The sequence below is a fragment of the Leptodactylus fuscus genome, chromosome 10 (genome assembly GCF_031893055.1).
Source record: "Leptodactylus fuscus isolate aLepFus1 chromosome 10, aLepFus1.hap2, whole genome shotgun sequence".
In the NCBI taxonomy this organism is placed as follows: Eukaryota; Metazoa; Chordata; class Amphibia; order Anura; family Leptodactylidae; genus Leptodactylus; species Leptodactylus fuscus.
In genome coordinates this window covers 29,338,697-29,364,267 of record NC_134274.1, presented here as the reverse complement: position 1 = coordinate 29,364,267, position 25,571 = coordinate 29,338,697, and positions in this window count along the sequence as shown.

Below are 25,571 nucleotides of genomic sequence, written 5' to 3'. Positions count from 1 at the left end.
CCATATGTATATATTAACCGGTTATATATAAGAAATGTATCTGCCTTAGTTATATAACATAAGTGGGATTTTGGTTACAACAAGGTCCCTGCTATTTATGGGATAGGGGGGTAACTTTCAGAGCAGTGGGGGTCTGATTGATGGAATCCTCTTTAGTCACAAGACCTGGGTTGTTATGCACCCCACTTTGAATGGAGTGCCAGCATGCATTTCCTCCTGACACTTGTTTCAGTTGGTCCGTCTGGAGACAGTTCAGTGCTAGACTTTGAAAGAAATGGAACAGCCGTGCAAATTTCTGATACAGTCCTATGAAAAAGTTTGGGCACCCCTATTAATCTTAATCATTTTTAGTTCTAAATATTTTGGTGTTTGCAACAGCCATTTCAGTTTGATATATCTAATAACTGATGGACACAGTAATATTTCAGGATTGAAGTGAGGTTTATTGTACTAACAGAAAATGCGCAATATGCATTAAACCAAAATTTGACCGGTGCAAAAATATGGGCACCTCAACAGAAAAGTGACATTAATATTTAGTAGATCCTCCTTTTGCAAAGATAACATCCTCTAGTCGCTTCCTGTAGCTTTTAATCAGTTCCTGGATCCTGGATGAAGGTATTTTGGACCATTTCTTTCTACAAAACAATTCAAGTTCAGTTAAGTTTGATGGTCGCCGAACATGGACAGCCCGCTCTCAAATGATCTGAAAACAAAGATTGTTCAACATAGTTGTTCAGGGGAAGGATACAAAACGTTGTCTCAGAGATTTAACCTGTCAGTTTCCCCTGTGAGGAACATAGTAAGGAAATGGAAGACCACAGGGACAGTTCTTGTTAAGCCCAGAAGTGGCAGGCCAAGAAAAATATCAGAAAGGCAGAGAAGAAGAATGGTGAGAACAGTCAAGGACAATCCACAGACCACCTCCAAAGAGCTGCAGCATCATCTTGCTGCAGATGGTGTCACTGTGCATCAGTCAGCAATACAGCGCACTTTGCACAAGGAGAAGCTGTATGGGAGAGTGATGAGAAAGAAGCCGTTTCTGCACGTACGCCACAAATAGAGTTGCCTGAGGTATGAAAAAGCACATTTGGACAAGGCAGCTTCATTTTGGAAACAAAGATTGAGTTGTTTGGTTATAAAAAAAAGGCGTTATGCATGGCGTCCAAAAAGAAACAGCATTCCAAGAAAAACACTTGCTACCCACTGTAAAATTTGGTGGAGGTTCCATCATGCTTTGGGGCTGTGTGGCCAATGCCGGCACCGGGAATCTTGTTAAAGTTGAGGGTCGCATGGATTCCACTCAGTATCGGCAGATTCTTGAGAATAATGTTCAAGAATCAGTGACGAAGTTGAAGTTACGCCGGGGATGGATATTTCAGCAAGACAATGATCCAAAACACTGCTCCAAATCAACTCAGGCATTCATGCAGAGGAACAATTACAATGTTCTGGAATGGCCATCCCAGTCCCCAGACCTGAATATCATTGAACATCTGTGGGATGATTTGAAGCGGGCTGTCCATGCTCGGCGACCATCAAACTTAACTGAACTTGAATTGTTTGTCCAAAATACCTTTATCCAGGATCCAGGAACTGATTAAAAGCTACAGGAAGCGACTAGAGGCTGTTATCTTTGCAAAAGGAGGATCTACTAAATATTAATGTCACTTTTCTGTTGAGGTGCCCATACTTTTGCACCGGTCAAATTTTGGTTTAATGCATATTGCACATTTTCTGTTAGTACAATAAACCTCATTTCAATCCTGAAATATTACTGTGTCCATCAGTTATTAGATATATCAAACTGAAATGGCTGTTGCAAATACCAAAATATTTAGAACTAATAATGATTAAGATTAATAGGGGTGCCCAAACTTTTTCATAGGACTGTATGCCATTCCTTACAAACTAGGTTTCAAAACATACTAGCTTTCATAATCAGTGTGGATCTGATCACTGGGCTTCAGCTACCTCCAAATGAATGGAGAGATGGCACACATTTCCAACTTGCAGCTCCATTCAAATTGGGTGAAAAACACCCCAGTTTCCTTGATCATTGGGGATGCCATTAGTTAGACCTTCTCTAATCAAGTCACCCACTATCCTATGATTAAGAGGTACCTTATTATGATCAGAATACCCATATAGGGTTATTCGAAAAGCTGTTTCATAATGTAGCTCGTGAACAGTAACAGCTTGAAATGCAACAACACAATATCTACAATGGTTCTGCGTGTTTGTTTTGTGTGTTTTTTTTTCCCTCTCACAGCGTTCCTAGTCATAAGTGTTCTAATGCTATTAAAGAGGTTATTTTTTTAAAAAAAAATAAATGTATTCAGGTTATTTCTCCTCTCATTAGCATCAAAAAGTCTCTCATGGAAAAAGGAAGGAAGGAAGGGAGAAAGGAAGGAAGGAAGGGAGAAAGGAAGGAAGGAAGGAAGGGAGAAAATAAGGAAGGAAGGGAGAAAGGAAGGAAGGAAGGAAGGGAGGGAGGGAGGGAGGGAGGAAGGAAGGAAGGAAGGAAGGAAGGAAGGAAGGAAGGAAGGAAGGAAGGAAGGAAGGAAGGAAGGGAGGGAGGGAGGGAGGAAGGAAGGAAGGAAGGAATTTCCATTATAATGATGAATCTTGTTATTATTTTTGTCCGTAACATTAGTAGTACTCTAACTTCTGATGGTTTTAATTACCATTTAATTGTACTTTTAACAGTTGACATTTCATTTATTCCCCTTGCATGTCATGAACATTTGAAGAGCACTTCCCATTATGATAGTTAATATCTTTAATCCAGTTCACAGTCTTTGCCAATGACAAATCATTTTCAGCTGAATCTAAATCATAAATGTTCACACCGTACCCATTTAAATAAAGGTTAACAGACTCTCTGGTCATATAAACCTTCCAGTGATTACTTACATTTACTATTAGTATGGACCAAAGAATTACAAATGATCTTAAATACAGAATACTTTTCATAAGAGAAAAGTTTCATTGCTTAATATAATTTTCTTTTTGATATTTTAAAAGTACAGTATTACAGGGAAAGGTCTATTATATTCACATAAGCAAAGCCGAAAAACAATTATATCATTTGGCAAGTGATCAAATAAATCAGCAGTCTCACCGTTTATAAGATTGGTAATGTTGGCACTTAGCCCACCTACCTTGCCCCCTTCAGAAGTGACTGACTTCTAGCTGTGAATGTATATACACATGAGCCCAACAATCACTATGAAGATGACAGTGGGAGGCAAGGAAAGTGCCCCCCCATAAATACAATAGGATCACATAGTCCACTGTATTGTTTGATCTCTCCTATTAGAAAACCAATCCCTAAAATATGCTGAATTTACAAAGGACAGTGTGTTTAGGAGATTTGCTTTAACCACTTCCTAACAATGTAATTGTGAGGACCTTAACCATGGTGCCTGCTCAGGAGCTGAGATGGGGCCATAACTGGTGGGTCTCTACTGTGTTCCATAATTCTGTATTGCGTCATTATTTGACAACAGGCAATCAAGACATCTTAAAGGGGTTGTCCAGGATAAGCTGAAATTAACCCCTAAACTAAATTCCCTCCCCCCACTTAACTTCTAACTTACTTCAATTTAAAAAAAATCTTTAATTGCCCATATCCTTGGAGCAGTATACCAGGGACACTTTCTGATAATCCAGTGATGTTCCATTTCACCATTTCCTAAACGGAATGTCGTCCATTATTCTACCCCCTTCTCTATCTTAATCGATACTTACCAAGCCTTCCTGTGTCTGGGGAATGGCTCCTTCCCTCCTTCCTGTCTTCTAGCAATGGGTGGAATAAGTTAGCTAGAGAGATTGGGAGAGGATAGGAGGGGCTAGTAATGGGTGGGATCGCTAGTCTTATTGACACAGTAAGGGTAGGAGGGGCTAGGCTTAATGAGGCAGGGAGGGGTTTTTTAACAGAGTGAGAGAGAAGGAGGGCTGAGTGAGAGGGAACTAGTATATCAGCTACACAAGAAGCTGCAAAGCAGCAAGATAACAATGTGTAAACAAAGGCAGAAGATACTATTAGCTGCCAGAGACACTAAGAAATCACTCCAAACACTGCTAAAGGTATATGGGTGTACTTACTATCACTAGCACTAAGTTCTGGAACACGATCTGAAATTGATGATTGGATACTATAACCTATCAAAGCAATAATGTATACTGCAATACCTTAGACCCAATGGAGTCTAAGTATTATTTAATTTCTCTATAAGTATGTAACTTACTAAATAAACAAAAAATTAACATGGGAATGGGCAAATTACCAGTTTTTCTATATTTTACCTCCAGAAAAAAATAAAATAAAATAAATAAAGACAGATATTCCTCAAATTGTATAGATAAAAACTACAAATTTCCAGATATAAAAATGTGTTACATGCATTGTAATCTAAAAAAAAAAAAAAATTGTTAGAACATGAACTTCTGAACTTTTGTAATATTAAAAAAAAAATAGATAAATGTGGTATTGCCATTACCGTAAAAACAAATCTCAAAACAAATTGAGCAATTGCATTACTCTAATTTTTTTCCAGCTTCTGAGTACATTGTACGGAATATTAAATAGTGCGATTATGAAGAACAATTTGTCCTGCAAAAAAATAAGCCCTGCGTGAACGGAAAAATAAAAAAGTTTTTAATAGTAGAGAATTAAAATGCAAATGACCGTGGCAGGAAAGAGTTACATGGTCTTTTTTGGGACTTTTTTAAAATATTCTTTTAACTAATGAAATCCAGAGTCTGATACATATTAAACCAGGAAGTTTAAAGAATATTTAGCCACTTGTGTCAATCTTTACTAGAGATGAGCGAGTAGTGTTCGATCGAGTAGGTGTTCGATCGAATACTACGGTATTCAAGATACTCGTACTCGATCGAACACTACTAGCTGTTCGAAGTTTAAGGTTCGATGCAGAACTAGCGTTGATTGGCAGAATGCTATACATTCTGCCAATCAACGCTGGTTCTTCTCTTACCTTTAGAAGTCTTCTCCGTGCAGCGTCCCCACGGCATCTTCCGGCTGGAATTAACTCTGCCTAGGCATCTGGCCTAGGCAGAGCCGACTGCGCATGCGCGGGCATGCCCTCGCATGCGCAGTTGGCTCTGCTCAGGCCCCGATGCCTAGGCAGAGGGAATTCAAGCCGGAAAAAGACGCGAGGACCCTGCGCCGGGAGAAGACTTCAAGGAGAATCCAGCCTGACCGTCACTCGTGGACATGGTAAGTATAATTTTATCGAATTTTGCCTACCCTTGAAACGAGCATTTCCCCCCATAGACTATAATGGGGTTCGAAATCTGTTCGAACAGTCGAACAGTGTGCAGCTGTTCGAATCGGATTTCGAACCTCGGACATTTTAGTGTTCGCTCATCTCTAATCTTTACATCACCAATAAAAATGGGCTTACTTTACACCAGAATTTTTGGCATAATTTTGCCACCCATTGGCACATTTGAAGCCATGGTCACTTTCTGACAAAAACTCTACAGAAGTGGTGGTGGTGGTGGAATTCTGCAGAGTTTTCGATTGAGTTTTTGCTGAAAGCATTTTTTCTTCCCCTATTAAGTCGATAGGGAAATTGCTTGCAATTCTGCAGCTAACATCATGTTGCATTTCTGAAAATGCTAATTTTTTTTGAAAATGGAACTTTTTGCACCTTTTCCACAATGTTTGGATAAGATTAACCAAAATGTCATTCACTTTACTGGTACTGTAAAGCGCAGATTTTTTTTATTTTACTGCATTTATAAAATGTGGAGGCTTTGTCAGAGGTATAAGCATAAGCTCCTAGGTCCCAATGCAAAATATGCAATAGGATCCCAACTTACCATGTATTTATGTATCTTTCAAAAGTGTCATACGTACTTATGGAAGCAGTAGCCCAAACATTTTTGGCCTATTGCTTGCTTAGAAAACAGCAGAGTTGAGATTCTGTTCTTTAGGCAGGGGTATAACAAGGGGAGGACATCCAGAGCATGTGCTAGCTGTCAGGGGGTCAACCGCAAGTTACCTTAACATATTTAGATACAGATTACGGATGGTGAGCTGAACCTTTGCCCCTGGTGGTGGAAAGTCTAGTTGCAGCTCTGTAGGCACTAGTTATTTAAAGAAATAATAAAATATATAAAAAAAAAAATGTGGCAATTAAAGTAAGAAAGTATATACCAAGGCATTATTCAATGTCCCTAGGGGAAGCACCACATTGAATTGTGACAAATCTAGAACCAACTGTTTAAAGTTTTAACTTCATTTGGAAAAGTGATACATTATTTTGTCATTTGGTAAATTCATCAATTCTGAATTCTAAGTTCATCCTTTCTCATTAACTTACGTAATTAAATTGTATATAACATTTGATCTGGACTTGGTACTATAGTCTTCAGTATTATATCACTTTGAGCAGCCTAACATCACACATCATTAGTCACTGACACAGGTAATTTTACAGCACACAATTTATAGAGAGTCTTCCAAGTATCGCTAAGAAATTATTTAAAGCCACGGCTATGTTGTTCTATCCATTGTCGATCACTAGGCAGGGGTCACACATATTATGGTTTTTTTTGTTGCTTCATTTTTTTACTTTAGTATATTTCTATTAATTGCTGCTTTTTTTTTTGCTTTCTCAACTCTTTAACCTTTGAAGGCATCTCCCCATTAAATTTTTTTTTTACATTGTATGTCCATTAAATAGTTTAACAGATCTATATTTGTAGCACGACCATTTAGTCCAATTCATCTTTAATTGCATTTTTAGAAACTTGTCTCTACTGATCTCTCCTTGTTTTGTTGACCCTTGGTAAGTAGGAAAGTTATGTGAAATTTTTTTTAGATTGACTTTCATCATACCAATGTGTCACTTTCTCTTCCCTGATTAATAAAGTTGCCGTTGTTTTTATTCTAGCTTTTATCCTAGTGGATTACTGTAGAGAAACAAAATAACATATTCTATAAAATGATGTTTTGTTAATATGTAATACAGTGTGGAATGATTGCAGTAAATAGGTATGCTAAAACCGTGTAAGCAATGTGTGATAAAACTGTGTAAGGACCCATTCACACCACGGATATGGTGACTGATTCTGAACGTAAAACACGTTCAGAATCAGCGGCGTATAAAGCAGATCCCATTCATTTCAATGGGAGCCGGCATACGAGCGCTCCCCATTGAAATGAATGGGCTGTTTTTATTCTACGAGCACTCCCATTGAAGTGTACGGCTTACTCGGCTCATTCCGAGCCGTACATGCGAGCGCTTCCCATTCACTTCAATGGGAGCACTCGTAGAGAAAAAAGCAGCCCATTCATTTCAATGGCGAGCGCTCGTATGCCGGCTCCCATTGAAATGAATGGGATCTGCTTTATACACGCTGATTATGAACGTGTTTTAACGTTCAGAATCAGTCAGCATATCCGTAGTGTGAATGGGCCCTAAGGCTGGATTCATACTTGCATGCGTTGTTCATTCGGGCATTCCATCCATCATTCCACATAAAAATGCAAGCAGGACTTTCCTCTCCGCATTTTTCGGGTGGAGCCTATTATAGCCTATGAGGTTTGTGGTTTTCTGGCATAACCGCTTTTTTAAGCAGATTAGGTTTCTGTTTGTGGGATCCCCAAGCGGACTGCATGAACGGTAATGGTAACACAGGAGTGAATCTAGCGTAAGATGACTTACACTACGTCCATACTGCCCCATTTTCTTTATCCTTACATAATTCTGGGTTGTGGTATAAATTGTTACCCTGCCCAGGATGATTTACAACCTTCTCTACATACACAGGGAAAGCTATCAATCGCTGTGAGTGTAGGGTGAGTAGGAATCTCAATGTCTTTCCTAAGAGTCCTGTAATGCTTTGCAGTACTCAGCTTTTGTCTCAAAAACTTTCTCCAAAACAACCCTTTATACAGTATTATATTTTAGAGCTCAGATTTTTATTCTGCACTCAGTAGTAAACACCTGAAGGTTCCCTGTAACAATGCAGAGTGATATAAAATTATTTAGCCACATATTTAGTCATCATGTAACTGATCTATTAGAAGAACACAAGGAGCGGAACACACATACACACACAAGTACACACACACACACACACACACACACACACACACACACACACACTATGGTACTTTTTCTGTCCTACCATTAATGCCTTCAGTTATGAAATGCGTTAGCTGTAGCTTACCAATATTATTCTATATTGTAGGACCTATTAAGATTTGAAAAGTTTTGCCCTATTTATAAGAAATTGCTTATTGACAGTTTAGACATTGTAAATTACTGGGAAAGTTTAATATAAAAGATGAAATTTCAAGCCAAGGAAATGCCAATATCTGTACACAATGGTACATGACTTACTACTTAAAACTTTCCATCTTCAAGAAAGTGAAAAGTTCATCTATTGCGTGGCTTTATCTTCCAAAATCGATATTTACAGATGTGTACTCCTATAACCCCTGATGAAGTTAAGGCAACAAACTGAGCTTGAGGCAGAATTTTCTTTGAGTAATTTAGTGAAAGTTTTTTCTATATGTAAATCACTTCTCTTGATAATTCTGCAGTTCTGTACTTACTGCCCATTGGCAGGAGACGTGAAAGAGTTACACATCTATTTTTAAGCAGTAGAGTAATAACTAATGGTTTCTGCGAAAGTGTAGCTTGGCGCCCTGCACAACTTCTCCTCATAACCATCAGGCCTGGTTCATATTTGTGTTCAGTATTCAGTTCGGGGAGTCCGCATAGGGACCCCTGAATGGAATTCTGAACGCATTAAGAAGCAATGAGCAATGAAAGCACACGGATCCCATAGACTAAAATGGGGTCTGTGTGTTTTCTGTGTGGTGTCCATATGAATAATGCAGAGAGAAAAGTAGTTCTTGATGTACTTTTGTCTCAGCATGATTCATGCAGACACCGCATGGAAAACACATGGACCCCATTATAGTCTATGAGTTCTGTGTGCTTTCATTGCTCACTGCTTTTTAATGTGTTCTGTATTCTATTTTGGAGGTCCATAAGCGGACTCCCATAATGGAATACCGAATGTAGATGTGAACCAGGCCTTAGCTCTGTTCCATCTGTAAATTTTAGCAGCATTTATCTTTCCTTTGCCATCTAGATCCCAACTTCTATGAAGATTTTTCACTGCATGTTTGTGTAAGCTTTCCATCATTTCCATCCACTTTCAGTGCTCCCCACAAAGTATTTGTGTCCCCTTTTGTATCACAGCCTCCCCCAGGGAATTCTGGCTTGACTAAATGCTGACCAAATGTAACTTGTGCCATGTAAGGAAAATTTGGCAGTGACAGGCTATGTATCATAAACCTTTACCTGTCTCATTGTAGTGGAGCAGAGGGCATTAGAAATACATTGATGATGCAGAGGCTGCGAGCCATCAAAAGAAATCAGAAAGGAGATTAAGGCTAAAACTCCACAGGATGTCCTGCAGCAAAAAAGTGCTGTGGGAAAAAACCGCAGCAGTAACACATCACGGTTCTTCCTTCAGCACTTTAGACAGAAAGTTTGTGGAGTTTTCCTCTGCGGACTTTCAGTTACAATTATACCTATGGGGAAACCATCAGCATTACCATAAGTATAACTGACATGCTGTGATTTCCAAAACCGTGCCAATTTTGGAAATTACAGCGTGTCTGCACCGCTGTTTTTACTGCAGAGTAGGCATGGGATTCTCTAGAATAACATCCACTTTGCCCTTACTGTAAAACGCCGTGATTTCTCCCAGGGGTGACCTTTGGGCTCCCCGATTCCTGTGCCCTATTTCAGCTCCAAACATTAAAACCCCAAAAGTTACACCAGTATTCAACAGGAACAGGAAAAACAATGGAGCTAGCAATACAGCCACTAATAGTTTTTATATAATTATTTTGATTAACTTATGGAATGAATTGAATTAGTATTGAAGATTTTTCATACATGTTTTATCAAAATTATTAGTTTTGACAGATTCATAATATCAGATCTGACTCCTTTTTCCAAACATTTCAAAAGCTCTTTTCACATAATTTCAGAACCCATTTGTTCAACGATATGGAGGTAACTTTGATGAAAACTGTCACTATTTTCCATCCTAAGGGATACACATTACCATAAATGCCAGAAAGCCAGAATGTATATAACAAATGTGTTTAAGGTCAAATACCTTGAGTATTTGTATACTTGTATATTTAGAAATATATAACGGAGTAGCAATCTTATCATTGACAGTATTCTACTCTGAAAAGTCAGTGTCACAATAAATTCTTCAATGTGTTATTATATTATGGCAATTGACTCACTCAGACAACTTAATAAGCAACTCCTCTAAACAACATGACATTGGATCAAAAACATTATTTCCCATTTCACGCTGATGTAGGTTGTGTTAGTGTTTTCCATGAAGAATATGCTGAATTTATAGGATGTCAAGCCATTTATACAAATTGGCTGCATTGTACGACTTTATCCTGTCTTTATTAACCATTACAGGACCAAGCATGATTGATGCCCCAATGCCTAGGCCAAATATAGCCCTTTGGTATGAATTGCTTTACACAGCAATATCTTTTTAATTGTTTTGCATATCTCAACTATTTAAAAAAAAAAAAAATCAGGACACATATGGCTTGACATAACTAGCTTTATTTGTTAAATAAGTTGAATATTTTTTTCACTAGAATTAGAAGAATGGTATAAAATGTGAGAAAAAAAATTGTAAATTTTGCTTCTTTTACCTAAAACCGAATTATTTTTATATATGCTGTGGCACATAAACATGTCAAAATTTGCTTTCCTAGTTTTTCTGATCACAGGGGCTACACATTAATATAATTTTTCATCAAAAATTAGGTTTTATATTCAGAATGGCTTATTTTCTGGACCTCTAGTACAAGTGTAAATTACCCAGTAGTTTAGTATAATAGAGGGCTGTAAACTGCTTGTGTTATCTCTAGCTAGGCTTCCTTCTGAGACAGAACAAACATCCAGGACATAGGAGATGGGAGGGACTAGCAGGAGAACGAGTTTTGCTACCACAAACTGAATGGAAAGGTAGTTTCCCACTACTATGATCATTATAAATGGTTAAATTTCGTTGATAAAAGTCCTAAAAGCTTGCCTTAGCACAGTGTAACTCCCAGACAGTAACTTCAGCACAGGTATCAGATAGAGCAATGTAAATAGCCAGATTAGCAACCTTTAGATGTTAATTTGACAGGACTGTGCATTGTATTTTTCTATAGGATTCTTAATTTCCTGCTCAAGTACTTTTTTTTTTTTTGCTGTTGTTATTCTAGGAAAAACCTGCACATGCTCATTGAAAATGTTCATTGTCTTTGTTAAATATCACAATAATATTCTCGAAATTGAGCCCTGCTATCTGTGCTTTTGGAAAGCCAACCAACTCCCTCGCTTCCTTCCATTCTCCACTCATCCCCAGTCTGTAACAAATTTTGAGTTTTTCTATACAAACCAGGGAACAGTCTAACATCTAAAGAGTCTAACAGTCTAAAGAGAATTGGTATCCCTTTGGACAGCTCTCCCATCCATTAGAAACTAGGAGCAGGATTTGCAGATAAAAGTTTGGATTCTCAGATTCCAAAACTATATTGGATGGCACATAGCTCCTTCTCCAAAATTCTTATTTCATAAGTAATACAAGTATTAGCAAAAACAGTCATGTCGGTCAATTTCAGACATTTTCCATTCCATTTTTCTTATTTTATTCATTTTTCTTCAGCATTGTCTATATAAAAAAAAAACAATCATGGCTAACTTGCATTCCTGAGGCAATTACTATAATTAAATTCATTAATTACAATATTTAAAAATAGTAGAGAATCAAGTGTCATAACAATAGTACATATATCTGGCACCTAAAGGAAGCAAGTCATGATGTTAATGAGCCATAGAATCATTATGTTGTATGCTGCCTCCAGGTCAATCAGCCATGCGGAGTTAGAGTAAAGAAATTATACACAGCTTAAAATTAGCCTTCATGACATTACCAAACTGCAATTTGCACCTGTAGGAACCATTCTCCTCTGAATTTAGTTTGAATTTTGAATAAGGATGAGCGAACTGACTTGGATTGAACATAATTTTCAGAATATTCCAAAAATTTCGGAATTGAGTCCAATTCTGCCATGCTATATGTCCCCCTCGGCACCCACTGTGGTGAGATACATGTGTATTGTAGTCTATAGTGCTGAACCAGTGAATCGCTGGTTCAGGTTCCCTATGGGGACATCACTAAAAAAACACTGCAAAACACAATGTTGTACACCACTATACAGGCTCTCTGCAGCCAGGAAATAGCTGTTTTTGAATGCAATTAGTCGGAAATTTATTCCTTTTGAATCGAATAGTATTGGAAAATTCAGCAAAGCTGCCGAATCGATTTTTTTTAAAAAAATTTGCTCATCTCTAATGAATACCCATGATTATGAGTTATCAATTGATGTGAGAACAATCCATACGCAAAGGTAAAGTTCATCTAGTATAATACGCCATAGCATTTTGGTTTTTTTTACATCATATGTTTGTAGTTTATATAGGCTTAAGACGTGTGCAACCTTTTTAGCCTAGCCTTTTATCATTTTACTGTGTTTGCTATGCTTGTGTTGGTGTAATGGAGTACATGTCTTGTATATAAATTAGACATGCTTGCAATTACTTTTAATTTTCACTGTGGTTCAATATTAATTTTTCTGCAGAGCTCAAAACAGCTACTGCATATCCATAAGTGTGTATGGCAGCGACTCTTTAAATATTCCCTAGTCAAGCTGCTTGCCATTTCATAAATGCAGATCTCCAGTAACTTATTTTAATAGCAATCATTACAGACGGAAGACATGCTGTTCTTCTGTCATTGATTGCACACCATCATAATGGAAACAGATACAGTCCAAGAAAACTTGAAAACTGTGAACTCTTTGAATCAGATTATATCTCTTGGAAAGTTATACTGAACATTTGTGTCTTGTAATACTAAAAGGGAATTAATAAATGGGTTGACAGCAATCTAATCGATTTCGGGAGGTATTTTAATAAAGCTCATTTCTATCACAAATATGGACACAGAGTTCAGAAGAAATGGGAAATGAAATCGTATTTGAGTAAGGTGTTGGAACAATCATTGGAAGCAATCATGTAGAACATGTTAGACTATTTCTAAATTATGTTGCCATTCTAAATATGCAGGTGAACGCTACAGTTTCTACTGTTTTAGTGATTTTTTTTTACTTTTTGTTCCTAGATGAAATTACATTTTAAGCAAAAGCATTTTAAAATGTGCCATGTACCCCTGTGTAATGTTTTCTGATATAAAAATATACTGTATATACAAAATGGATTATGTGCCTTCTACAGTTGGTTTTGTGTAGAGGATGAATATGGCTACTGTAAATCAGAACTGGTAAAGTTGCAAAAAGTATTAAAACATATCAATATATAAGGGTATTCTAATATCAGCCACAAGTTTTCAATACACTTTTTGAATCTATTACTAATGGTTTTCAAGATCGGATCTGCTTGCTTTTATTCATTGTTTACTATCAGTGAATAAACTCGGTCCTGGTCATGTGCAGAAAAGGATCCAGGATTCAATTCTACCAGGGATTTGGGGAAGGAAAACAACAGATGTTAATGTTCTTGTTGTATGATCCTCATTAGAGATGAGCGAACACTATGTCCGAGGTTCGAAATCCGATTCGAACAGCCGCACACTGTTCGACTGTTCGAACGGATTTCGAACCCCATTATAGTCTATGGGGGGAAATGCTCGTTTCAGGGGTAGGCAACAATCGATAAAATCATACTTACCAAGTCCACGAGTGACAGTCGGGCTGGATTCAGCTTGAAGTCTTCTATCGGCGCAGGGTCCCCGCGTCCTCTTCCTGGCGGAATTCACTCTGCCTAGGCATCCAGCCTAGGCAGAGCCGACTGCGCATGCGCGAGTATGCGCGTGCATGCCCACACATGCGCAGTCGGCTCTGCCTAGGCTGGATGCCTAGGCAGAGTGAATTCCACCTGGAAGAAGACGCGGGGACGCAGCGCGGAGAAGACTTCGGAAAGGTAAGAGAAGAACCAGCGTTGATTGGCAGAATGTATAGCATTCTGCCAATCAACGCTGGTTCTGCATCGAACCTTAAACTTCGAACAGCTAGTAGTGTTCGATCGAGTACGGGTATTTCGAATACCGTAGTATTCGATCGAACACCTACTCGATCGAACACTACTCACTCATCTCTAATCCTCACATACACTGCAATTGATATTTGTACTAGTTTAATATTATAACTAAGGTATGCTCTATGCTAGAGTCCCTCGACAGACATATCATTGAGCTGTCTTGTCCCGCTCACCTGGTTTTGAGGCTAAGGCTTGGTTCACACATCAGTATGCCATCCATCCGTTTGAATTCAGTTTGAGTCTAAAAACGGACTGATGCACATACTGATTGTATACGGACACCTTTTTATGCTGATAGCAAACAACCCCTAGAGGACAGATAAGGGGATTAAACGTAGCAATTGTAAACAGAGTAGAGATAACAACATATAATAAATGTCCTTATCTCTAACAAATTAAATAAAGATAATACCAAAGAGTTTGTGCTTGCAATCATTTTCTGGAAGAAAATGAGTATTATCTGACAGAATTGCAGGGGTGCCAATACTTTTGGCCAACACTGTATAGTTCTACTAGCTGAGCTCTGTTGCAGGTGATTTAATTATGTATATTATACATCCACATGCATATTTCATTGCTTGTGGTACCCGTGTCATTTTATTAATTAATTGTTATTGCTACACATGGGAAAATTGTAATGAGCCGCCACTGACAACTGATTCTTAATATATATTTACTGTGCACAATAAGAAATAAAATGGAACATGGTAATTTATTCATTACATTAATTAAATGCTCCAAGTCTTCCCCGTGTCAAGGATAGCCATTGTTTGCCTCTTCACAATATTACCGCTAGATATGTAATTTCCACAGCATCTGAACTTACTGAAGTGTTGATTATATCATCAACTGCCTCTGGGATACATCTCCAAAAGCTTCTTACCTTGATGCCGAAGCCAAGCTCACACAGCCAGAGAACTGATTGTATCTATTATATATATATCACATAGTTTACTAAAGTCTGGCGCAAGGTCTGGTTGATGTAAGGCAACACACTGAGACATCCAGCGAAAGTGAAACATTAAGAAGATATTAATTTGCTGAGGCCGTCTTTATATGATGTGATCTTAATATACAGGTGTGTTGTGTCTTTAGTGATTCCCCCGAGGAAAAAACTCTAGATAAGTGATGTCATGCTGAAAATAAGTGTTGACTATGTAAGTACAGAGAGATTCAGTGGATGAGCACAGTAAGTGTTTTCTACACTTGGCAAAGCGCACTAGTTTTTGGTCTAGATAAAATGGAAATTTATGGATTTGAGAGTTGGGAGTTGTTAATGGCTGCCTGGCTTTCCATTCTAAGAAAAAAACAATTCCTCTGTAAAATTTTGTGTTTATATTTCATGAGTAATATTGTATTTGTGTGTAGGGAACAATGGAACAAATAAATGGAAAAGGACATTAAAAAAAAATACTGATTTATTTAGATGTACCCATCTTTATATTAACTTGAATTTGGCAAAAAAAACTTTCATTTTTCATAAAACTAATTATTATAGTAACAATTAACAACATTCTTAACACGCTGCAACTTACAACCACTAGGTAGCCACATTTTAAGGCACGTATGATAGGTGTTAGGGTATTGCCAGGACAACAATTATCCAGTAGCTGCTGAACCCTGGACAAAGGGGCACAAGAGACAGTGAGCCCTGGTCTGAAACCCCCCACTGTCCCTTCCTGCTTGCCGGTCCTATCCTAAGTGATAGGCGACAACTTGGAGACGATCCCTTCCTATATATACGTGACACAAAAAAACGCAGGCAAGACAACAACAAAGGGAGGTCAGCTAGCTAGGGTTCGTTAACAGTCGAGCAATGCAGTGTCAAAATTGATATCCAAAAGAGTAGTAATAGGGAAAGCCAGAAATCAAGAATCAGAATACACGAATAAACAGCAAGAGAAAAAGCCAGCACGCACAAAGCAATAGCAAGCATTAATGTGAATGTGAGCCAAGAATAAATAAGAAGGAAGAAACTGCCCTGAACCTGATAGGAAGGCAGGCTGTCAATCACAGGGCAAAACAAAACTTAACTCTTAGGGAGCCTTCACACGGAGTAAATGCTCACTCATTTTGTCAAAATACACGTGTAAAAAATAAGAATAATATTTTAATAATAATTTAAAAATAAGACTCCCATTGACTTCAATGACATTTTACACGTGTATTTTTTACACGTGTATTTTAACAAAATGAGCAAGCTTTTACTCCGTGTGAAGGCTCCCTTAGAGGAGCAGAGGGAAATGAAGGTGAAGGCGATGGGTGTGGTGAAAATCAATTAACAAGGTGAAGGAATAGGACAGTGTTCAGACAAAGCAACCAAAAACTCTAAGCAAGTTATCAAACTGCACACGCCTCCTGCTCCGCAGCATGCAAGCAGAGGGTGGTGCAAAGACCCGAACAGGCAGAGATGTTACAATAGGTCTCTCTTGACAGAGTATCATCACAAATTCAGTTTTTTTCTTTCGAGCTGTCCGCTTCACAACTGATCTGATGAAGAGGTGCGTTTTCATGAATGTTCTAAGATCCTGAAATGTGATATTGATTTAATAAAGCTTGCATTGTTTGCACAACTTGACGTGTTGGATTGTTCACACACCTTGACGTGTCGAATTCCTTGGTCGTGAGGAGTGCACATTGCCTGGGCTTTGGGAACCATAGGTTCCAGTTATATACGCTTTCTAGTTCAAACAGGTTGTCCATGTGACAATCGGTGATCCCACATGGATGTGACCCTCACCTGAGGCCACTTGAGCCAGATATGCATACCCCACCCTGAATTGAGTCTGGTGAATCACCCATTGATTTGGAGGAATATCTAGGGTTTGTTCACCGATTTAAAATAAGAGGCAAGTGATTTAAAGAAGTGCATCTTTTCCTTGGATTTTGTTACAGTGGATACATTTGTATACTGTATATTCTTTTGGAACCAGCAAATGCTTATTATAAAGGACAGAAATACATTAAATTAGTTCCAGGGTAAGGTAAGTTTACAAGGCTATAATACTTTATGGTACTATGGTACTTTAGCTGCATCCTATTACCACTTGCTTCTATTCAACTAAGCTTTATTACAATCTACAGTAAGACTTAGCACTCTTCATCACTCTAGCTGATGTGAAACTACAACTCCCAGCATGCTCTACTCACTTCTGTGGAAGATCCTTGATCTAAATTATAAGCACAATTGCATTGGGACATACCTCTTAATCATTCAGTGCCATTGCCACAGATGTATATAATGCAGAAACTATCCATGCAGTCTGCCATTACAAAGAGTGGATCCTTCTACAGACCACACTGAATTTGTGTGTGGTATTTTAACCCTGTTGTAACAGGGGGATAAGGGTCCCTAGACCAGGGGTGCTCAAACTTTTTCAGCATGTGAGCTACTTTATAAACTGACCAAGGCAAAAGATCTACTACCCACTTCTTGTGGGCAGGGCTGGGGCAGGCCTATGGAGGAGTGGGGCGTGTCTGTGGGTGGGGCCAGACATGTGAATAATCAGCACCCTGGCTCCCTCCATCCCTAAGAGCGGGGAGCGCGTCATCCCCCGGAGATGCTGCTGCCTGGCTCCCTGGCTGCATCCTGCGATCGACCCATACATGCTTTGCGATCGACCAGTAGATCGCGATCGACGTATTGGGCACCCCTGCTAGACCCTTTGCAGACCAGATGAAAGAGAAGGAAAATGTGAGCGTTTATTGTCTGATATGTCACTTTCAAGTCACTACGTTGTTCTTGTACTGTGTTTACTTAAATTATCTTCACAGACCTGTGTAGACCTGCTATCTACTACTATACAGGTGCAATACAGTGATAATATTGGTATACATGAGCTGGGGCTTACCTAGACGTGTTTGTAACACCCCGCCGAGCCTCTTGCTGCCGTGCTGAAGCTCATTGTCATACATCTATATATCTATCTATATATACACACTCACATTTATTTATATATATATATATATATACACTGTACATATACATATATATATGGAAACTGCAGCACCATGCATAATCATGATACAATATAGAGTATACAATATAATATACAGTATATAGAGTGATGTACTTGATTTGTATTGAAGAGGTTGCAGACTCCCATCCATCTGATATTGATGATCTATCCTAAAGATGAGTCCCTGAAATCTTAGTCCCGGAAAAGCCCTTTTAAAATACTTTATTACATTTGTATATATTTTAATGTTGCATACCCCATCTATATTGACACTGACAGAATAGGAAACAAGACATAGAAAGCCACAGTATATTTTTGCCTTCGTTCAGTTTTCCGTATTTTCTTCCAGTTTTTCGCAACTATTTATCAAAATGCAATGTTCTTTCAATTTTCATATTTTCTTGCTATGTTTATGGTAGAGCAACATAATTCGTGTAAAGTATCAGTGAATAAAACCAGCCAAAGAGATCGCTACAAAGATAAAGCTGCATCATCATCGTTCTGAAAATGAGATCTGCCAAACTAAGTAACATTAACGTCGCTTATTTCCTTCTGTAAAAATAAACATATAATTCACTTGCCATGGTTGGCTTTTTTAATGAGTGCAGAGGAAAACACCACAAATTATTCCCTCCTCTCCTGGGCAAATGCCTGCATAGGTTAGATAGTGAAGATTTATGTGATAAATAAGCCTGGAGCAAACCACACCATGCGATATTAAATTGCCTAGGAAGTAGCACTCTACATAGATAGAGCTATAAACCGTAATTGATTCATGGGATTTACAGTGGGCCGTGGACAATTTTTCCAACAATTTTTTGAAAGGCACAATTTTTATTTCGTTTTCCTGGATAGTTAAACTGTATCCAAGTAATTAAAAATACTGCTCATGAACTAGATTTAGTGCTGGAAGATTTACATTACCCATCAAATAGGAATTTATTTGCAGTTGATGAATTTATGTTCTGAACTTGTTTTGTCTCATTCCTATTTAATTCAATGTGTCACTTCAAAGCTGATCTATGAACAAATATTACCCTGCAGGGCATCATATTTTATGTACAACAGCGTGCTGCAAGATTTCATAGGTTCACATTCTGACAGTATGCCATTACATGGTGAGCAAAGCATTGTTTAAATATTAATTGAATGAAACGACTTTAAGACAGATTTGCTCACACATCGGATTCCATTTAGAATACAGGTAATTGGTTAAAAAAGGCAGATTTAGCAGTTTTTTTTACATTTACCATTGCAATGAACAATGCCACTGCTGTGATGTATTACTGCTATATTCATCATCTATGTATATAAATATGAGGCTCTTGGTACACTGTTTGATCACATTGTGAGAGCCCATCTGTCCTGACAACGTGACCTCAATAAAGGGGTTTCAGACCAATATTATTGTAACATATAATAAAATATTCTATTATATTCTATTTTCTATTTCAATATTCTAGATCTTTGCTTACTCCCATGGATTAAAATCAGCCATGGTCATGTGATATAAAGCCCATGGTCAGGTGATGAACACACAGGTGCTCAGCTCATTACCAGACCTAGGTCTGATTACTGTGCTGTGACTAGGTGAAGCTCGTTATAGTCACAGCACAGTAATCAGATCTATGTCTGGTAATAAACTTTGCACCTGTAAGCTCATCGCATGATCATGGACTGTTTTGTATCCATGGGAGTAAGCAAAGATCTAGAAAAGTGTGAGGAATTGATACAGAAACAACTTATCATAAATGAATAGTGAGGGTCAGCAAATGGCAAACCGGGGCCAGTGCCGGGGCCCCAAGGTCCTGAGGGTGCTGACTGCCTCATCAAAAAAACCGCAGAAGCCTAACATATGCTGTTACCTGCTGGATTAACCTCAGCAGGTAATGGGCCCTATTAACTTACTGATCCTCATTCCAGCTCATAGCCACCTCCACTTCACCTTCAGACCTCCAGGGTGCATCCCATATCACATCTCAGCTTGCGAGATTTGCCTGGTGGTTTCCGTTCAGACCTGAATATGCCTGAACTGAAACTGCTATTATACTTAAAGGTATTCTCAGACCTTGAAGCATAAGGATTGTAGACCCAGGGAAGGTGAGTGGACATTAAAATAAAAAAAATAAAAAAAAAACACATAACAAGTCATACCTCTCCTGGGCTCTGATGAGACTTACTGCAGTCTTCAGGCCTCTTTAGTTAAAACATCATATGGGTCAGGCCACTATCACGATGTATAATGATGCCAGCATAACCCACATCTTTGACATCATTGAAAAGGGCAGAAGACAGCAGGGAGTCACAGCAGACCCAGGAGAAGTGACCCACGAGTATAATAGTTTGAGAGTGGCGAACCGCAAAGATTTCAGGTTCTGCTGAACCCAAAGTTTAGCAATATGTGCAAAGAAATGGTGAGGGCCACTGTGGGACAATATAAAGTGTGGAGAGGCAATTGTGGGACATCATTCTGTGTGAAGGGGCCACTGTGGACATTATAGTGTGTGTAAATGTGGTGTTATACTTTGTGGAAGGCAGGAAAAGAGGTTCTATGGGCTATAGGCTCCATAGCAAGCAAAGATTTGCTATGGGGCCCAGTGTTTGTTAGCCACGTCCGTATACATATATATATATATATATGTGTGTGTGTGTGTGTGTGTGTAAATATGTATGTATGTATAAATTCCACCACCATGAGACAGGGGCAGAAAATAAAGAGGAATCTGAAACAGATCTCTACCTCAAATTCCTCTTCATTTTCCGACGTGTCAACATGTTGTGGCTACTTGTATGAAATGGATGGCATTACAATCCACTCCAGTATGTCTGCCTCAGCAAAAAACACCCAGTTTTAGTTGTTTTTTGGTGCTGCGGGGCACATTAATTGCTCCAAAGGGGGCCCATTGAGGATCTGTCGCTAAAGGACCCACACAAATGTGGAACTGGCCCTGTGAAAAGTACAGGAAATAAGAATCTATGCAATATATCTTAAATATATTTATATTAATATATATCTTATTATATCTTAAAGGAAGCCATCATGTCGGGTATTTTATACATAGAAGTCTATGGAGAAGGGAAAGGGTTGCAGGAGGCCACTGCTGAATACACACACACAAGTAACTGCAGTTGCAATACCTTGCTACACAATGAGTGAAATAGCTCTTTTGACACTGGTATATTTCAAAATATGATTCTACCACAGTAAAGTATCAATCGATAGGCAGTATAGACATTTGTAAGTGACGCTGGGTGCTCCGAGTGATATTCTAAACAGATAAACAGTGTAAGTAAAAGTAAGCAGAGGGCATCCTAATAAGTGGAGAAGTAAACATTACAAAGTTTCTATTATTCTCATGTAATAAACTAAAATTTAGCATGAACATAAGTATTTAGACCCTTTGCTACAACACTTGCAATTTACCTCCCATTTCTCTTTATCATTTTCGAGATGATTGTGGACCGTGATTGGAGTCCACCGGTGGTAAGTTCCGCTGATTGGACATGATTGCGGTTGTTCAGCTAAGGGACAATCTAATTACAATGTACAAATGTGTCAATGGACAGTACAGAGATCTTTCCAATGATATCTTCATACTGAGCCCTGTAACTATGACAAGGGGGCACCTTCTACGTGTACAGGAGAAAAGATTGTACTATGGTCATATGTGGGGATTCTTTACAATGAGAGCAATGAGACTAGAACGCACTGCCTCTGGATGGCTGATAAACATTTTTACATGTTAACCCCATAGCGACCTTTGACGTAGTATTACGTCATGGGTCGCATGGAGATGTATGGAGCGAGCTCAGGAGCTGAACTCGCTCCATACAGGGCAGATGCCGGCTATATAATACAGCCAAGACCTGCTGCTAACAGCAAACCATCAGATCTTTTCCCAAATGGTATCAATAAAAACGTCATCTTGTCCCGCATAAAAAGACACTGCACCCAGCCCCATACATGTAAATATGAAAACGTTACAGGTGTCAGAACATGATGGCATAATTTTTTTTTCTATTTTGCAATTTGAATTTTTTAAAAAGTATCAAAACATTAAAAATACTATATAAATTTGGTATCACCGTGTTCGTACTGATACGTAGAACACAGGTAACGTCATTTGTACCAAACAGTGAATGCTGTAAAAATTAAACCCATATGAAAATGGCACAAATGCATTTTTTCTCCAATTGCACCTCATTCTGAATTTTTTTCCAGCTTCCCAGTACATTGCACAGCATATTGAATGGTGCCATTACAAATTACAATTTGTCCCGCAAACAATAAGCCATCATGTGACTCTTTGAACTGAAAAATGAAAAAGTTATGGCTCTTGAAATGTGAGGAGGGAAAAACAAAAATGCGAAACCAAAAAATGGCCTGGTCCTTAAGGGGTTAAAAGAGGGGTCTGGATGACTTTCTTGAAAATAAGATTATTCAATGTTATAGAAGCTAGAAATGTTAGGGAAATAATTTGATCCATGGACTTAGTCCAATTGCTACATTTGTAGATGGGAAGGAATTTTTTTCTTATGACGGGGTCATTGATGTCAGTCCATTGGGTTTTTTTTTTTGCCTTTGGACAAGCTTGGTAGATTTATAAGTTGGACTTGATGGACTTGGTGTCTTTAACCAACTTTATCTATCATGTTACTATTTAATGTCTCATAACTGACAATACAAATCATAGCAAACACCAAGCCTTGAGGAGGGAAAACTTGACTTAGAACCAGGAGGCACAAACCTAGGGAAAAATACAGAAAACTTCTGCTGGATTAAAAGTTTCCAAGAGAGCAATGAACTCCATAATTACTAATTGGAAGAAACTTGAAACAACCAGGACTCTTCCTACAGATGGCCACCACACCAAACTAAGTACGTCGTGAGGGGGGGGGGGGAGACTTTGGTAAGGGAGATGACCAAGAACCCAATGGCCAAAGATCCTGTGTTCAGATTGGAGGAACTTCCAGAATGTCAACCATCACTGACTGCAGTACTCTACTAATCTGAGCCTTATGGCACAGTGGCCACAAAGAAGATTCTCTTCAGTAAGAGACACATGACAGCTCTCCTGGAGTGTCCGAGAAAGCACCTAAATGACTCAGACTATAAGAAAACAAAATTCTTTAGTCTAATGAAACCAAGATTGAACTTTATGATCTCAAATCTAAGTGTCAGGTCTGGAGGAAACGTTAGTATTGGTCCGTATTAAAGAGGGAATACATGATGAAGATTTTTTTTTTATTTCAGCACAAAGCCATAACAGGAAAATGTTAAAAAAATGAAAGGATCTGAAGACTTTCCGATTTAATTGTATGATACAACAGTGTTAACTATCCATGTATTTTGACATCACTATTAGAGATGAGCGAACACTAAAATGTTCGGGATTCGAAATCCGATTCGAACAGCCGCACACTGTTCGACTGTTCGAACGGGTTTCAAACCCCATTATAGTCTATGGGGGAAATGCTCGTTTCAGGGGTACGCAACATTCGATCAAATTCTACTTACCAAGTCCATGAGTGAGGGTCGGGCTGGATTCTTCTCCCTGCGCAGCATCCCCGCGTCCTCTTCCGGCCTTGAATTCACTCTGCTAGGCATCGAGCCTGGGCAGAGCCGACTGCGCATGCCCGCACTACAAACGGACATGCGCAGTCGGCTCTGCCCAGGCCCGATGCCTGGCAGAGTGAATTCAAAGCTGGAAGAGGACGCGGGAACGCTGCGCAGGGAGAAGACTTCTAAAGGTAAGAGAAGAACCAGCGTTGATTGGCAATGTATAGCATTCTGCCAATCAATGCTGGTTCTGCATCGAATCTTAACTTCGAACAGCTAGTAGTACTCGATTGAGTACGAGTATTTTGAATACCGTAGTATTCGATTGAATACCTACTCGATCGAGTACTACTCACTCATCTCTAATCACTATCTTAAATACTCCTGTTTTGTGAAATAGATAGCAAAATTCATAAGAGAATGTGCCACTTTACTTAGCTTTCTATTTCAGTATTTTGTTTTTCACTTACAAAGCAATGGAAGCTGAAACGCGTTTTATGCAGATCCATATTTCAGTCCATATTACTCTATGTGACAGAAATGCAGCTTGTAGTTGGCTAAGGCTGGAAAAAAACATTTTAGAAATTTGCTCATTTCATTTTTTTTTCTTATTTAGTTTTTTTTTTTTTAAAGATCAACAATGATCCAGTTTGATACATTTATAATAATAATAGTGAACATAGTTGTATAGTTGCTGGTATCTGATATATTCTTGAAAAATATGAGTTACTATCAAACTCCCAACCTCATAACTGAGTATGCAGGCAGGTATTTAGGTGAATAACTAACTACATGAATAGAAAGTATGTATCGTCTGTAGCGTCCTTGATCATTGGTGCTGGTGACGCACATTATGTTGTATCCATGTTAATTGTGTTATAAATTGAAAAAAAACATTTAGACATTCTGTGGGAATTCAGTGTACTTCAATGAATGTTGGTTTTGTATGTTGGTTTATTATCCTTTTACAATGTTGCTAATAAACACATAAGCCAGTGTAGGTTCTGATACCAACAAGTAGAAGTCACCCAAAGATATTATATATGAATGTATTCAGAGCTACAGGCTTTCATTTCATAACTTCAGGCTTCAGATACTCCCACACATTCTGTGCTTTAAAAGGTGACACTTGCTCAAAAAGCAAGATAGCTACTTGTAGGTGACTAGGACTATTGTGTTCTGAAATTCTGCCTCTCCATTTAAGATGTTCTCGTCACTAATAAGAGTGTAATGACGCCAACACCTACTCAAAAGTAATTGCTTGTTTGTTGATAGATGATAACAAAAAACTTTGCTAAAATTCAGACTGCAATCATTTTACTAAAAAAAACTTTAAATACAGTCTCAGGGCATATAACTAAAGGCTTGTGGGCCCAGGTGCAATCTTTTGTCCTGGGCCCCCTACCTCATACCTACCACGAATTCTTGATAGTGATGGTTACGGGTGCTGCAGGTATCTCAGATACTTGAAAGGGATACAACTTTAGTCCCAGAGTTGTAACTCGAAGCTCCTGGGTTCCAGAGGAAAATTTGTAATGGGGCACCATTCCTACATTGTGCCATTTAGAATTATATATATATATATATATATATATATATATATGCAGAGGGATCTATGAGGCCAGTAGAGACTGCTACTGTTGCACCCCCCTATAGCTATGACACTGGAAATCAATACAAAACCAAAAAAGATTAATCCACCTTAGTTTGGTTAGGGTAATCTGTGGGTCTCCTCGGCTTATGGGCCAGATGGAAACTGCAAACTAAATACCGATGCCAGTGCTTATGGGTCCCCTTAAGGCTCCCAGACCCTGATGTTGACTGCACCCCCTCAAGTTA